Source organism: Salvelinus alpinus, chromosome 36, assembly GCF_045679555.1.
Source record: "Salvelinus alpinus chromosome 36, SLU_Salpinus.1, whole genome shotgun sequence".
In the NCBI taxonomy this organism is placed as follows: Eukaryota; Metazoa; Chordata; class Actinopteri; order Salmoniformes; family Salmonidae; genus Salvelinus; species Salvelinus alpinus.
The window spans coordinates 7,236,835-7,253,573 of NC_092121.1; positions in this window are offsets into that span (position 1 = coordinate 7,236,835).

The following is a 16,739-nucleotide window of genomic DNA, read 5'->3' on the forward strand; positions in this document are numbered from 1 at the left end:
AAATATAGGTAAATGTAATAAAAAATACATTTAAAAAAAGTGCTATACAGAAACCCAGCCTAAAACCCCAAACAGCAAGCAATGCAGATATAGAAGCACGGTGGTTAGGAAAAACTCCCTAGAAAGGCAGGAACCTAGGAAGAAACCTTGAGAAGAACCAGGCTCTGAGGGGTAGCCAGTTCTCTTCTGGCAGTGCCGGGTGGTGATTATAACAGAACATGGCCAAGATGTTCAAATGTTCATAGATGACCAGCAGGGTCAAATAATAATAATCACAGTGGTTGTAGTGGGTGCAACAGGTCAGCACCTCAGGAGTAAATGTCAGTTGGCTTTTCATAGCCGATCATTCAGAGTTCGAGAAAGCAGGTGCGGTAGAGAGAGTCGAAAAGCGTAGGTCCGGGACAAGGTAGCACGTCCGGTGAACAGGTCAGGGTTCCATAGCCGTAGGCAGAACAGTTGAAACTGGAGCAGTACAACCAGGTGGACTGGGGACAGCAGGGAGTCATCAGGCCAGGTAGTCCTGAAGCATGGTCCCAGGGTTCAGGTCCTCCGGGAGGGGAGGGAGAGACCATAGCTTTCACCTGGATTCACCTGGTCAGTGTATGTCATGGAAAGAGCAGTTGTTCTTAAAGGGAAATTACACCCAAAACTGATATTTTGGTATTTGTTTCATTAGTCCAAACTGTTTGGCTTGTCAGCAATCAAGTTTTGAAGATATGTAACTTTCAAAATACAGAACTCGGCAGCCCGGGTGGCGCAGTGGTCTAAGGCACTGCATCGCAGTGCTTGAGGTGTCACTACAGACCCAGGTTTGATCCCAGACTGTGTCACAACCGGCCGTGACCGGGAGTCCCATAGGGCGGTGCACAATTGGCCCAGTGTTGTCCGGGTTAGCAGAGGGCTTTACTTGACTCATCACACTTTAGCGACTCCTTATGGCGGGCTGGCTTTGAACGTTGTTTCCTCCGACACATTGGCGCTTCTGGGTTAAGCCAGCGGGTGTTATGAAGCTTGGTTTGGAGGATCATGTTTCGCAGAACGCATGACTTGACCTTCGCCTCTCCCGAGCCCGTTGAGGAGTTGCAGAGATGAGACAAGATTCTAATGGGATCGCAATTGGATATCACGAAATTGGGGAGAAAAAGGGGTTAAAATACAAAAAAAGATTATAAATACAGAAATCATCCCCAAAATGCATTATATGGGGTTGATTTCTGGATTTTGAAAGTTGCATGTTTTGAAAACTTGATTGCTGACAAGCAAAACATTTTGGGACTATGTCAACAATTGACTAATGAAACAAATACCAAAAAATGGTTTTGGGGTGGAGTGTTCCTGTAATACACTCAGTGTAAGTTTCTGTCCTGACCCAGAAGAGCCACCACTATGGTAGTAATTCATCATCATTGACTCACCAGCTTCTATAAGCACTTCACTGTGACTCCTGCTGCCCATCTGTTGTGAGTCAAGGCCCTCTGTGTCCTCCTCCAACTGATTAACTGTGTTACTCTGCTGTGGGGGGCGACTGGATAGAAACTTGTAGTTAAACAATTCCACCTCTCTCCTCTGTTTTCCGTCTCTCTGTCTGCCTGTCTCTGACACTGATGTTATTCAATCCCTCCCACACTGTCTCGTACAGGGGCGCAACTCTGGTTTTAGAAGTGGGGGGGACATATGTATATATTTTATATCCAGTCGGATAAACACTCCAAACAGCCTACCTGACCACTTGGAGGCGACGTCCGCATGGTCCTAAAGCACACAATTGACTCATTTTGTATCACATTCCAATTATAAAACTGGGGGGGCAAAAGCAATTTCGGAATGTGTCCCCCTCTTTCCCCAGTGAAAGTTGCGCCCCTGGTCTCGTACAAACAGACACTCACACACACTCTGACTCATATCATCCCTCACTCTGTCTCTCTCTCTTCTCTCTCAATGTCTGTTTCTCTCCTTCACATCAGCCTCCTTCTTTCTCCCTTCCTCTCTCTCTCTCTCTTCCCCCTCTCTTCCTCTAATTCATCACTGCTGACTGGGAACCACTGACTCACTCTCTCTTGTTCATAGTTAATATGGTCCTTCTCTTGATGGGACTTGTGATCGGAGTTATTGAAAGGAGTTCTCCGTTAAGCCTTCATCTATATTCACCCCGACACATTAGGTGATGAGAAGAGGGGGATTAGTAGGGGGAGCAAGAGGAGAGGAGGGTGTGAGAGGAGAGGAAAGGAGAGGAGAGGGCACTGAATATGAAATGATTCATTAATAATGGCTCATCTCCTGACTCTAAAGGTACTAAACAGACAGCGAGTGGCAATTATTGGGCTTTATGAATCTGGTTGTGTCTGATACATTGCACGGTGGTGTCAGTACTGGCCAGCCCCACACATACAGACTGGTCCTCAGGGTGGCACACATTGTTTGTGGCCCCTGAAAAAAATGTCTGAAATCGCTATTCAAAATGCCTCATGCAGTTATTACCATCACTGTCTGACAACCGTTTGGCACTGACTTGAAAGCAGTGGATGGCTGGACAGACGAATAGCTTGTTTGTGTGCTTGTGTCTGTTCTGTCCTGTCCTAGATGCTGGAGAGCCTGGACAAATTGGCGGATGGCGCATCATCTGGTGTGGTGTGGCATGTTGTTTGTCTTTTACACTCTCTTTTCACCTTTTTGTACATTCCCGTTTTCTCCTATTCTCTCAGCCTGTATGTGTGTGTGTGTGTGTGTGTGTGTGTGTGTGTGTGTGTGTGTGTGTGTGTGTGTGTGTGTGTGTGTGTGTGTGTGTGTGTGTGTGTGTGTGTGTGTGTGTGTGTGTGTGTGTGTGTGTGTGTGTGTGTGTGTGTGTGTGTGTGTGTGTTGTGTGTGTGTGTGTGTGTGTGTGTGTGTGTGTGTGTGTGTGTGTGTGTGCTTGTGGAGGACTGGAGGACACAGACTTGATCACAGGGCTTAGCATTCACGAGAAGAAGCGTTTCATCCCCAAAGACAGGGGGCCGTGACAATGGAACAGAGGAGGAGGGAGAGCAGATCAAACGCCAGAGGACAAGATAAGGAATGAGAGGAGTGAGAGGAGAACGCTAAAAGGGAGGAGAAGGTTATTAACTGACACGACTTTCTCCAATACACACTCACACATATTTTTTTATTTATTTTTATTTCACCTTTATTTAACCAGGTAGGCTAGTTGAGAACAAGTTCTCATTTGCAACTGCGACCTGGCCAAGATAAAGCATAGCAGTGTGAACAGACAACACAGAGTTACACATGGAGTAAACAATAAACAAGTCAATAACATGGTAGAAAAAAAGAGAATCTATATACAATGTGTGCAAAAGGCATGAGGTAGGCAATAAATCGAATAATTACAATTTAGCAGATTAACACTGGAGTGATAAATCATCAGATGATCATGTGCAAGAAGAGATACTGGTGTGCAAAAGAGCAGAAAAGTAAATAAATAAAAGCAGTATGGGGGGTGAGGTAGGTAAATTGGGTGGGTAGTTTACAGATGGACTATGTACAGCTGCAGCGATCGGTTAGCTGCTCGGATAGCAGATTTTTAAAGTTGTTGAGGGAGATAAAAGTCTCCAACTTCAGAGATTTTTGCAATTCGTTCCAGTCGCAGGCAGCAGAGAGACACTGATATGGAGACACATCACTGCAAACACATGTACACGGACACACAACACACTCATTAGACCCACAAGGTTAAAGTCAAAGTGTCCATATACAGCTGGCTATCCCCTCCTCTCTTCTCCAGACCATTTCCGGAGACCTTCTCCCTTACCTCACCTCGCTCATCAACTCATCCTTGACCGCTGGCTACGTCCCTTCCGTCTTCAAGAGAGCGAGAGTTGCACCCCTTCTGAAAAAACCTACACTCGATCCCTCCGATGTCAACAACTACAGACCAGTATCCCTTCTTTCTTTTCTCTCCAAAACTCTTGAACGTGCCGTCCTTGGCCAGCTCTCCTGCTATCTCTCTCAGAATGACCTTCTTGATCCAAATCAGTCAGGTTTCAAGACTAGTCATTCAACTGAGACTGCTCTTCTCTGTGTCACGGAGGCGCTCCGCACTGCTAAAGCTAACTCTCTCTCCTCTGCTCTCATCCTTCTAGACCTATCGGCTGCCTTTGATACTGTGAACCATCAGATCCTCCTCTCCACCCTCTCCGAGCTGGGCATCTCCGGCGCGGCCCACGCTTGGATTGCGTCCTACCTGACAGGTCGCTCCTACCAGGTGGCGTGGCGAGAATCTGTCTCCGCACCACGTGCTCTCACCACTGGTGTCCCCCAGGGCTCTGTTCTAGGCCCTCTCCTATTCTCGCTATACACCAAGTCACTTGGCTCTGTCATATCCTCACATGGTCTCTCCTATCATTGCTATGCAGACGACACACAATTAATCTTCTCCTTTCCCCCCTCTGATAACCAGGTGGTGAATCGCATCTCTGCATGTCTGGCAGACATATCAGTGTGGATGACGGATCACCACCTCAAGCTGAACCTCGGCAAGACGGAGCTGCTCTTCCTCCCGGGGAAGGACTGCCCGTTCCATGATCTCGCCATCACGGTTGACAACTCCATTGTGTCCTCCTCCCAGAGTGCTAAGAACCTTGGCGTGATCCTGGACAACACCCTGTCGTTCTCAACTAACATCAAGGCGGTGACCCGTTCCTGTAGGTTCATGCTCTACAACATTCGCAGAGTACGACCCTGCCTCACGCAGGAAGCGGCGCAGGTCCTAATCCAGGCACTTGTCATCTCCCGTCTGGATTACTGCAACTCGCTGTTGGCTGGGCTCCCTGCCTGTGCCATTAAACCCCTACAACTCATCCAGAACGCCGCAGCCCGTCTGGTGTTCAACTTTCCCAAGTTCTCTCACGTCACCCCGCTCCTCCGCTCTCTCCACTGGCTTCCAGTTGAAGCTCGCATCCGCTACAAGACCATGGTGCTTGCCTACGGAGCTGTGAGGGGAACGGCACCTCCGTACCTTCAGGCTCTGATCAGGCCCTACACCCAAACAAGGGCACTGCGTTCATCCACCTCTGGCCTGCTCGCCTCCCTACCTCTGAGGAAGTACAGTTCCCGCTCAGCCCAGTCAAAACTGTTCGCTGCTCTGGCACCCCAATGGTGGAACAAACTCCCTCACGACGCCAGGTCAGCGGAGTCAATCACCACCTTCCGGAGACACCTGAAACCCCACCTCTTTAAGGAATACCTAGGATAGGATAAAGTAATCCTTCTAACCCCCCCCCCTTAAAAGAGTTAGATGCACTATTGTAAAGTGGTTGTTCCACTGGATATCATAAGGTGAATGCACCAATTTGTAAGTCGCTCTGGATAAGAGCGTCTGCTAAATGACTTAAATGTAAATGTAAATGTCCATCTCTCTGGGACTTCAGGAGTGTTGTGTCATCGTTATTATCTTGTGCTTACACAGTATAGAACATTTCCTCTCTCCTTATCTCTCGTTCATTATAGTGAGTGATTAGAAACAAAAAAGCAGTGCCCCATCTCTCTCTCTCTCTCTCTCTCTCTCTCTCTCTCGGTCGTGGTGAAATTGATACATTTCAATACAATACAATACAATACAACTGTACAATACAATACAATACAACTGGGCAATTCCACAGTAATGGAATTGTGATAGTTGGGTACTGTACTGAACTATACTCAACTTTCCTTTACTCTACTGTACTCTACTGTGCTGTACTGTGCTGTCCAAACTTGTGAACCCAACTGTGGATTGTGACTACTATGATTTCCCATTGTAGCCAATTCAACTGCAGAAATTCCATAACAGATTTTTTTTTTTACTGATTTGGTAATGCAATTTCTAGTTTTAATCACTTAATAGTTCATAAACAAAATTGATATCAGTAAAAACACTATTACTAATTGATAGGTCTACCGTTACTTGTTCCTTCTATGAACTTTCATTATCCTTCCTCCTAATTCGGCTTGTCACCAAAAGCACTCACAAACTTCTACAGATGCACAATCGAGAGCATCCTGTCGGGCTGTATCACCGCCTGGTACGGCAACTGCTCCGCACACAACCGTAAGGCTCTCCAGAGGGTAGTGAGGTCGGCAGAACGCATCACCCGGGGCAAACTACCTGCCCTCCAGGACACCTACACCACCCGATGTCACAGGAAGGCCATAAAGATCATCAAGGACAACAACCACCCAAGCCACTACCTGTTCACCCCGCTATCATCCAGAAGGCGAGGTCAGTACAGGTGCATCCAAGCAGGGACCGAGAGACTGAAAAACAGCTTCTATCTCAAGGCCATCAGACTGTTAAACAGCCACCACTAACATTTAGCGGCCGCTGCCAACAAACTGACTCAGCTCCAGCCACCTTAAAAATGGGAATTGATGGAAATTATGTAAAAATGTACCACCAGCCACTTTAAACAATGCCACCTAATATAATGTTTACATACCCTACATTACACATCTCTTATGTATATGTATATACTGTACTCTATATCATCTACTGCATCTTGCCATCTTATGTAATACATGGACCACTAGCCACTTTAAACTATGCCACTTTATGTTTACATACCCTACAGTACTCATCTCATAGGTATATACCGTACTCTATACCATCTACTGCACCTTGCCTATGCCGTCTGTACCATCACTCATTCATATATCTTTATGTACATATTCTTTATCCCTTTACACTTGTGTGTATAAGGTAGTAGTTGCGGAATTGTTAGGTTAGATTACTTGTTGTTATTACTGCATTGTCGGAACTAGAAGCACAAGCATTTCGCTACACTCGCATTAACATCTGCTAACCATGTGTATGTGACTAATACATTTGATTTGATTTGATTTGATTTGATTTTTGATTTAATGAGGGAGAAAAATTTGAAAATGTGTATCAAAATGAAATATGTGTTGGTATTAGTTGGCAGGGGTCTTTACTTCAACATTATTGTGTTTTGAGGTATTTCTAAAACCTTTTAACCCATCAGAGTCTATGCCCTGTCTAAGCCGGGGGAGGGTTCTACTAAGCTATATGGAATTGTTTTAAGAAGGTCATACATACCAAGGATCATTTTGCTATTTGATTTGGAATTTTAAGACCCCTTGAAGTATCCCCCCCAAAATATATATATATGTTTTTTTAAATGACCTTACTGCTATTAACCCATACATACGCATTTGATAACAGATTCACTACATGGAACAACAGTCCCCAAAAATATCAAAAGAAAGTTTGTTCTGAAGTATCTCTTCTATAGCTGAGAGATACACTATACAGTATATAAAAAAGTATGTGGACACCCCTTCAAATTAGTGGATTCGGCTATTTCAGCCACACCCGTTGCTGACAGCTGTATAAAATTGAGCAGACAGCCATGCAATCTCCATAGACAACAACTGGCAGTAGAATGGCCTTACTGAAGAGCTCAGTGACTTTCAAAGTGGCACCGTCATAGGATGCCATCTTTCCAACAGGTCAGTTCCTCACATTTCTGCTTTGCTAGAGCTGCCCTAGAGGCAACAACAGCTCAGCCCTGAAGTAGTAGGCCACACAAGCTCACAGAATAGGACCGCTGAGTGCTGAATCGTCTGTCCTTCGGTTGCAACACTCTCTACCGAGTTCCAAACTCCCTCTGGAAGCAACGTCAGCACAAGAAGTGTTCATCAGGAGCTTCATGAAATGGGTTTCCATGGCCGATCAGCCGCACACAAGCCTAAGATCACCATGCGCAACGCCAAGCGTCGGCTGGAATGGTGTAAAGCTTGCCGCCATTGGACTCTGGAGCAGTGGAAACGCGAACTCCGGATGAGATTAATCACGCTTCTCCATGTGGCAGTCCGACGGACGAATCTGGGTTTGGCGGACACCAGGAGAATGCTACCTGCTTTAATGCATAGTGCCAACTATAAAGTTTGGTGGAGAAGGAATAATTATCTGCGGCTGTTTTCCAATGGTTCGGGCTACGCCCCTTAGTTCCAGTGAAGGGAAATCTTAATGATACAGCATACAATCACGTTCTAGACGATTCTGCGCTTCCAACTTTGTGGCAACAGTTTAGGGAAGGCCCTTTCCTGTTTCAGCATGGCAATGTCTCCGTGCATAAAGCGAGGTCTATACAGAAATGGTTTGTCGAGATCGGTGTGGAAGAACTTGACTGGCCTGCACAGAGCCCTGACCTCAACCCCATCAAACCTCTTTGGGATGAATTGGAACACCGACTGCGAGCCAAGCCTAATCCCCCAACATCAGTGCCCGACCTCACTAATGCTCTTGTGGCTGAATGGAAGCAAGTCCCCGCAGCAATGTTCCAACATCTAATGGAAAGCCTTTTATAGCAGCAAAGGGAGGACCAACTCCATATTAATGATAATGCTTTTGGAATGAGATGTTGTTCAATGGGCAGGTGTCCACATACTTTTGGTCATGTGGTGTATAAGAAAGATCAGGAGAAATTTAAAAAAAAATGTTTTACATGTATTTAATCCCATATTTTTGGCATTGAACAGTCTCCATATGTACTTCCATAGATTTTTTTCAACTGGTACCGGGGGAACTTCAGACATGTCTTGTTAGGCCTGTGGGGGTCCTAGAGCAAACCAACCGACATGCACATGTTCGTCAGTCTCACCTTTGCACAGAGGGGTCATAATTGTTTGTAGGCCACCATTCAGACGCTTTATGAGAAGACCGATTTTCGGGATGCCTCATGGTCTGACCAACACCGCTCTAGCTCTGTCACCTTTCACCGCAGGTGCGGAGTGCGAGGATTGAGACGTGTCCAACGGAGAAGAAAAACATGGGGATTTTTGTATTATGCTAATTAGATGTATTCGACCTTAGGGGGTTTAATGTATATATGCCTTAATTTCTCAAAAATATAAACTCTTATCTTTCATTTGACACCAGATTTGATATGCTCCTATGGACTTCACATGTTGGTGCTCATGGGTAATTTAAAATGGGAAATGACCAACTACAGTCCTGCATGGTGCTGCTAATAGTCCTTGATGTAATTTTCTCTGTTTCCATTCTCTGAAAAGGAGGAAGCACAATCATTGCAAACAACAACTTGTCAGAGATTCAAAGCACACGCAGCAATTAAATGCTGGTTAAATTAGTTTCTATTCTAAATATAGCAGGTAATCGGAGGTTACACACACAGGCATACCCGGGCATAAAAACACACACACAAACACAAACACACGTACACACATAAATACTGGCATACACACACACACACACATACACACCTACACGCACAGGCCTGTATGGCTGACACCTGCTGACAGGCGCATAAAGAGTTCTTCCTGTACAACATACCATTAGGCTATCCCCATATTTCACCCACACAGTAACACATGCAATGCAGTATGTGTATTTCTCACAATCCTATATCTCTCTCTATCTCTCTTTTGCTCTCTCTCTCTCACACACACGTACACACACACACACACACACACACACACACACACACACACACACACACACACATACACACACACACACACACACACACACACACACACACACACACACACACACACACACACACACACACACACACACAACCATAATTTAATTCTCCAATAAGTGAATCTGTCAAAGTAATCCGATCTCATCTCAGTCAGTGGAAGAAGTGTATAGTTGTATCTTTTGATCGTGGCTCTGATTCCCCTCTCCTCTGATCCTGTCGCGCATCTATTTCTGATCAAAGACAAATATCACCAGGATATATTAACTTCATGGAGGAGAGACAAGCCGCAGGGGACAAAGGGAATGAAATGACCGTGACACCGGACTTCCAAGCACACACCGGAGGGACCAATTTCAGTGTCGCACAGGAAGAGGCACAGCACAGCTCAGCTACACAGCAACACTGAAACTGTATAACAAACAGATCAGATTATAGTACATACCTTATTTTGTTTATTTCTGTACCAGCCACACAGACCCCCTATACTCTGTAGACAGTAGATATATTTTGCAGTCTAGCAAAGTTATGTTAGAGTATGTGGTGGTGGTAGTATTGTGTGACAGACAGACAGAAACACGAATGTCTCACGGCAGACTGTCCCTTTGACTTTGACTCCCACTGTAGCTGTGAACAGCAGGAGTCACACTGAGGCCAGTAGCCAGGGGAGAAGTCATACCTTGGATGGACACAAGTCACAGGTTATATCAGACATCCTGACTGGATGTGACTGGGCTCGGTGTGTTGTGGTTTCAGTTTGGTGGCTGTCTTTTTGGTCTGTCACGACCTTTGTTCAGTTCCACATCAACCTACCTACTGAATTGATCCACTGACAATCAAATAACGACAGACAAGAATTACGTGTAATCTATGGCAATTGTTTTCAGTGTAAGGATACAGATCAGCTCAGTGAGTTGTTTTATTGTCCACATCCCGGCTCGACCCTAACCATAGCCATAACCCTAACCCTAGTTCCTTAAGGTCCCTGGTCCAGGATCAGTAGTGCCGGTGTGCAGGGACAGTGTTGGGTGTTGTAGGTCTAATACAGACTGGTCCAGGATCAGTAGTGCCAGTGTCCAGGGACAGTGTTGGGTGTTGTAGGTCTAATACAGACTGGTCCAGGATCAGTAGTGTCGGTGTCCAGGGACAGTGTTGGGTGTTGTAGGTCCAGTGGTGATATTAGTATTTCAATCTTGGTGGGGCAAACTCCCCAAAACATTTTTTGCTGGATGCCAGCAAAGACACTACACAACACAGCACTAAACATTACATGAATTGCATTATAACGGTGACAAGCGGTTGCCACAAACTGTTAGTGCCTACATGTCCCAACAGCAGAGCTTTCTTTTCAGCACCATGAAGTGAATCCTCACCACTGCTACACCTGGTTATCAGCGGAGCCTTGTCTGGCAGCGACACAGTTCATTCTGCCTCATTTACTGCCTTTTAAATAACATAGCTGATGTCGCTGACTTACTTAAACAAATGTGGTTTCTACTGACTATTGAGATGTACAAACTATGGCATAAGGGAACGACGAGCGGATAAGAGGCCTTCCGTAATTTCGATTAAGACATTAATGAGCGAGCGACGACGGACGTAGTCAATATAACTATGTGTTCAGCACTTTTGAAATGTACAGTGACAGAATGCAGAAGATGGGCTGCTCTTACAGTATTTTCCCTGTACACCAAGTCAGAACCGTAGGATAAATAAAGGGGGCATATAAGCAGACAATGAAACCTCTTACAATATTAGATTATGACATTTCTCAAAAACAGGTTATAGGCTACATATGCAGCACCACTGAGTCAGAACAGTAACGTTAGGTGAAATTAAGAGGTGAAAATAGACAAAACTATTAGGGTGAGGCACATGGGCTACTAACAGCTTACTACACAACATACACTTAGTATTACTTTCTTAGGTACGGTATACATATCTCCCTGGCATATTACATCATTTATGTGGCAGCATACAATAAACTTTTGGACTCACCTTGGCTTGTGATGTGCTCACTTAATCATGAAGGTGGTGCGGCGGTTTTGTCATCAAAGTCTGGCGTTCTCTGGAATTATGGTGGGAATTCTGAAAAAAAACACACAGCCACTCCATTGAATAGCAGGCTACTGGTTGCTTTGCACTGCATGCAGTTAGCCACCGATTCCTTTCAAACGACTCATTGTTGAATTTGCAATTTCCAACTTGTTGTGTAATCTTTATGTCCAATGGGCGATGAGCACCGATACGTTTTATCTTTAATTTCTCTTCATATGACAAGGATTAAAAAAGATTTCCAGTAGATTGTGGACTTGATTCACGATAATGATCGCTAGCTAAGACTTTGAAAGTAAGATGTTGACGCGATCAGTCCATGTTCTTTCGGTCACTTAGAAATGTCCTTGTTTTCCATGAAAACATACATGAAATGAGTTGCAAAATGAACAGGAAATATAGTCAAGACGTTGACAAGGTTATAAATAATGATTTTTAATTGAACTAATAATTGTGTCCTTCAAACTTTGCTTTTGTCAAAGAATCCTCCATTTGCAGCGATTACAGCCTTGCAGACCTTTGGCATTCTAGTTGTCAATTTGTTGAGGTAATCTGAAGAGATTTCACCCCATGCTTCCTGAAGCACCTCCCACAAGTTGGATTGGCTTGATGGGCACTTCTTAACTACTGTACGGTCAAGCTGCTCTCACAACAGCTCAATAGGGTTGAGATCTAGTGACTGTGCTGGCCACTCCGTTATAGACAGAATACCAGCTGACTGCTTCTTCCCTAAATAGTTCTTGCATAGTTTGGAGCTGTGCTTTGGGTCATTGTCCTGTTGTAGGAGTAAATTGGCTCCAATTAAGCGCCGTCCACAGGGTATGGCATGGCGTTACAAAATGGAGTGATAGCCTTCCTTCTTCAAGATCCCTTTTACCCTGTACAAATCCCCCACTTTACCACCACCAAAGCACCCCCAGACGGTCACATTGCCTCCACCATGCTTGACAGATGGCGTCAAGCACTACTCCAGGATCTTGTTTTTTTTCTGCGTCACACGAATGTTCTTCTTTGTGATCTGAACACCTCAATCTTAGATTTGTCTGTCCATAACACTTTTTTTTACAATCTTTCTCTGTCCAGTGTCTGTGTTCTTTCGCCCATCTTAATCTTTTATTTTTATTGGCCAGTCTGAGATATGGCTTTTTCTCTGCAACTTTGCCTAGATGGCCAGCATCCCGGAGTCACCTCCTCACTGTTGACGTTGAGACTGGTGTTTTGTGGGTACTATTTAATTAAGCTGCCATTTGAGGACTTGTGAGGCGTCTGTTTCTCAAACTAGACACTCTAATGTACTTGTCCTCTTGCTTAGTTGTGCACCAGGGCCTCCCACTCCTCTTTTTATTCTGGTTAGAGCCAGTTTGCGCTGGTCTGTAAAGGGAGTAGTACACAGCGTTGTAAGAGATCTTCAGTTTCTTGGCAATTTCGCATGGAATAGCCTTCATTTCTCAGAACAAGAATAGACTGACGAGTTTCAGAAGAAAGGTCTTTGTTCCTGGCCATTTTGAGCCTGTAATCGAACCCACAAATGCTGATGCTCCAGATACTCAACTAGTCTAAAGAAGGCCAGTTTTATTGCTTCTTTAATCAGGACAACAGTTTTCAGCTGTGCTAACATAATTGCAAAAGGGTTTTCTAATGATCAATTAGCCTTGGATTAACTAACACAACGTGCCATTGGAACGCAGGAGTGTTTCCAGCTTCAATAGTTAGTTACAACATTAACAATGTCTACACTGTATTTCTGATCAATTTGATGTTATTTTAATGGACAAAAATGTTGCTTTTCTTTTTATAACAAGGACATTTCTAAGTGACCCCAAACATTTGAACGGTAGTGTATTAGGTGATTTGATGTAATTTTATCTGTGGCCAATGACCTTGAGCCTTCTTGGAAGGGCACTTGTGATATAACTCTATGGAAGGACCCAAAGGAATGAAATGTTGGATGTCTACCCTTACTAAGGACATAAACTTCGTGACGACATAGTGTCCCCATGAGTGACAGAACACTGAGCCAATCATGGCGCAATGCTCCTATTTTTTGCTGTCTCACCCCACCAACACAGAAAGCACTGAGCTAGGCTGAAACACCTGCATTTTGGAGCTTACTCAATAAAACAAACAAGAGACCATGTGAGTATGCGGCTTTATTAAGTCAATGATATATATATTTTTCTTACATTGTTTGCAAACTGATATGTGACACGTATTAATACTAAAATAACATGCAAAACAGGCAAGCCCCCCCAAAATATATACAGTATATTTATATGACGGGTCGCCACTGTGTAGGTCTGATACAGACTGGTCCATGATCAGTAATGGTGGTACCCAGGGACAGTGTTAGGTGTTGTAGTGTCACGATCGTCGTAAAGAGGAGACCAAGGCGCAGCGTGAGTAGAGTTCCACATCATTTTAATCAACTGAAACTCACCTAACAAAACAACCAAACGAAACGTGAAGCTACAGGTGTGCACTCAGGCAACTCAATGTAGACAAGATCCCACAACACAAACGAGGAAATGGCTACCTAAATATGATCCCCAATCAGAGACAATGATAAACAGCTGTCTCTGATTGGGAACCATATCAGGCCAACATAGACATACAAAACCCCTAGACATACAACACCCCTAGACATACAAAAACCCTAGACACCTACAAAAACCCTAGACATACAAAACCCCTAGACATACAAAACTAGCGTACCCACCCTAGTCACACCCTGACCTAACCAAAATATATAGAAAAACAGAGATATCTAAGGTCAGGGCGTGACATGTAGGTCTGATACAGACTGGTTCAGGATCAGTAGTGGTGGTGTACAGGGGCAGTATTTTTTAGGTGTGTCAATATTACCCTCGAATTAAGCTGAGGTGACCCGGCCTCCTCTCTCCCTGCGTGCTGCGCTGTATTAATGAAACATGAGCTTCAGCCTCAGCCTCCTCATGAGGCTGTAGCGTACCACGCAGATCACTCAAGAGTGACTTCGAAATTGGACGTCTATCCATGTAGGCCGTCATTGTAAATAAGAATTTGTTCTTAACCGACTTGCCTAGTTAAATAAAGGTTCAATTTAAAAAATCTTTTTTTAAATGTCCTGAGGACGTCAGGAAATGCCTTCAAAACCCGGCCACTAGGGGCAACAGTGAGCACTATTACCATCAGGTAGGCTTGGGTTTTGCTATGGCAGTTGTGGATATCGGTGGCGGACGGTGTAATCCTATGACTCTGGATCACATTTGTTGTGCGTTGAATCCCAGTGGTGGACACTTGTTTTAAAAAATGCTTGTTTTAACCCGATCCCAAACCTTAACCCAAACCCTTACCTTAACCATTTGGAATGAGTGCTTAAACGTAATGTTTTAACCCAATCCAAAACCTTAACCCTTAACCTTCTACATTTGGAGCAATTTCAAAATTTGACGTTTAGAGAAACGGAACGATACAAAGCAGGAGGAGTCAACTCAGGGTGTCAAAAACACTTTGAAATCTATTATACTGCTATACTGTTATACTGCTATACTGCTATACTGTTATACTGTTATACTGCTATACTGCTATACTGTTATACTGTTATACTGTTATACTGTTATACTGTTATACTGCTATACTGTTATACTGCTATACTGCTATACTGTTATACTGCTATACTGTTATACTGTTATACTGTTATACTGTTATACTGTTATACTGCTATACTGCTATACTGTTATACTGTTATACTGCTATACTGTTATACTGTTATACTGTTATACTGTTATACTGCTATACTGTTATACTGCTATACTGCTATACTGCTATACTGTTATACTGTTATACTGCTATACTGTTATACTGTTATACTGCTATACTGCTATACTGCTATACTGTTATACTGTTATACTGCTATACTGTTATACTGCTATACTGCTATACTGTTATACTGCTATACTGCTATACTGTTATACTGCTATACTGCTATACTGCTATACTGTTATACTGCTATACTGCTATACTGTTATACTGTTATACTGCTATACTGCTATACTGCTATACTGTTATACTGCTATACTGTTATACTGCTATACTGTTATACTGTTATACTGCTATACTGTTATACTGTTATACTGCTATACTGCTATACCGTTATACTGCTATACTGCTATACTGCTATACTGTTATACTGTTATACTGCTATACTGCTATACTGCTATACTGCTATACTGCTATACCTTTATACCGCTATACCGCTATACCGTTATACCGTTATACCGCTATACCGCTATACCGCTATACCGCTATACCGTTATACCGTTATACCGCTATACCGCTATACCGTTATACCGCTATACCGTTATACCGCTATACCGCTATACCGTTATACCGTTATACCGCTATACCGTTATACCGCTATACCGCTATACCGGTATACCGGTATACCGTTATACTGCTATACTGTTATACTGCTATACTGCTATACTGTTATACTGCTATACTGTTATACTGTTATACTGCTATACTGTTATACTGTTATACTGCTATACCGTTATACCGCTATACCGTTATACCGCTATACCGCTATACTGTTATACTGCTTTACTGCTATACTGCTATACTGTTATACTGTTATACTGTTATACTGCTATACTGCTATACTGCGTAACTGTCTGAGTGAACAATACACATCAAGCCCTTTTCTGTCTCGCTGTAAATGACCTTTCTCTCACAAAGTCCCTCTCGGTCCTCCACTAATAATTTATCAGTCTACTCTTCGAATTCTCCAGACTATCTCTCTGCCTCTCACCCTCTCCTTCTATCCATTAGTTACACTCTTCTTTCCTTCTGTTTACAAAGACCATTTCTATCCATCTCCATCGCTCTCTCCTCCTCACCTCGTTTCAGATTAATGATACACCTCAACAAACACTACATTTGTCTCTCTCCTCTCCTCATTTTTTTATTTCTCCTGACCACCTCACTGACATAGTGACAGAACACCAGAGAGATTTAATGCAACTGCAAACATAAATACAGCAATCTTTCTCAGAGGAGGACATGCAGACAGACTGGCTGTAATGTGAGCTGGTTTGCTATCTGGCATTTTTGTCATCCTTACTACATTTCTCACAATGTTATTTTCAGATCCAGTTTACCAGCCTCCTGTATACCTGTCTCCTCTCCTTTCTCTCTCCTTGGTGGTCATGTCAAACACACACCTCTAGG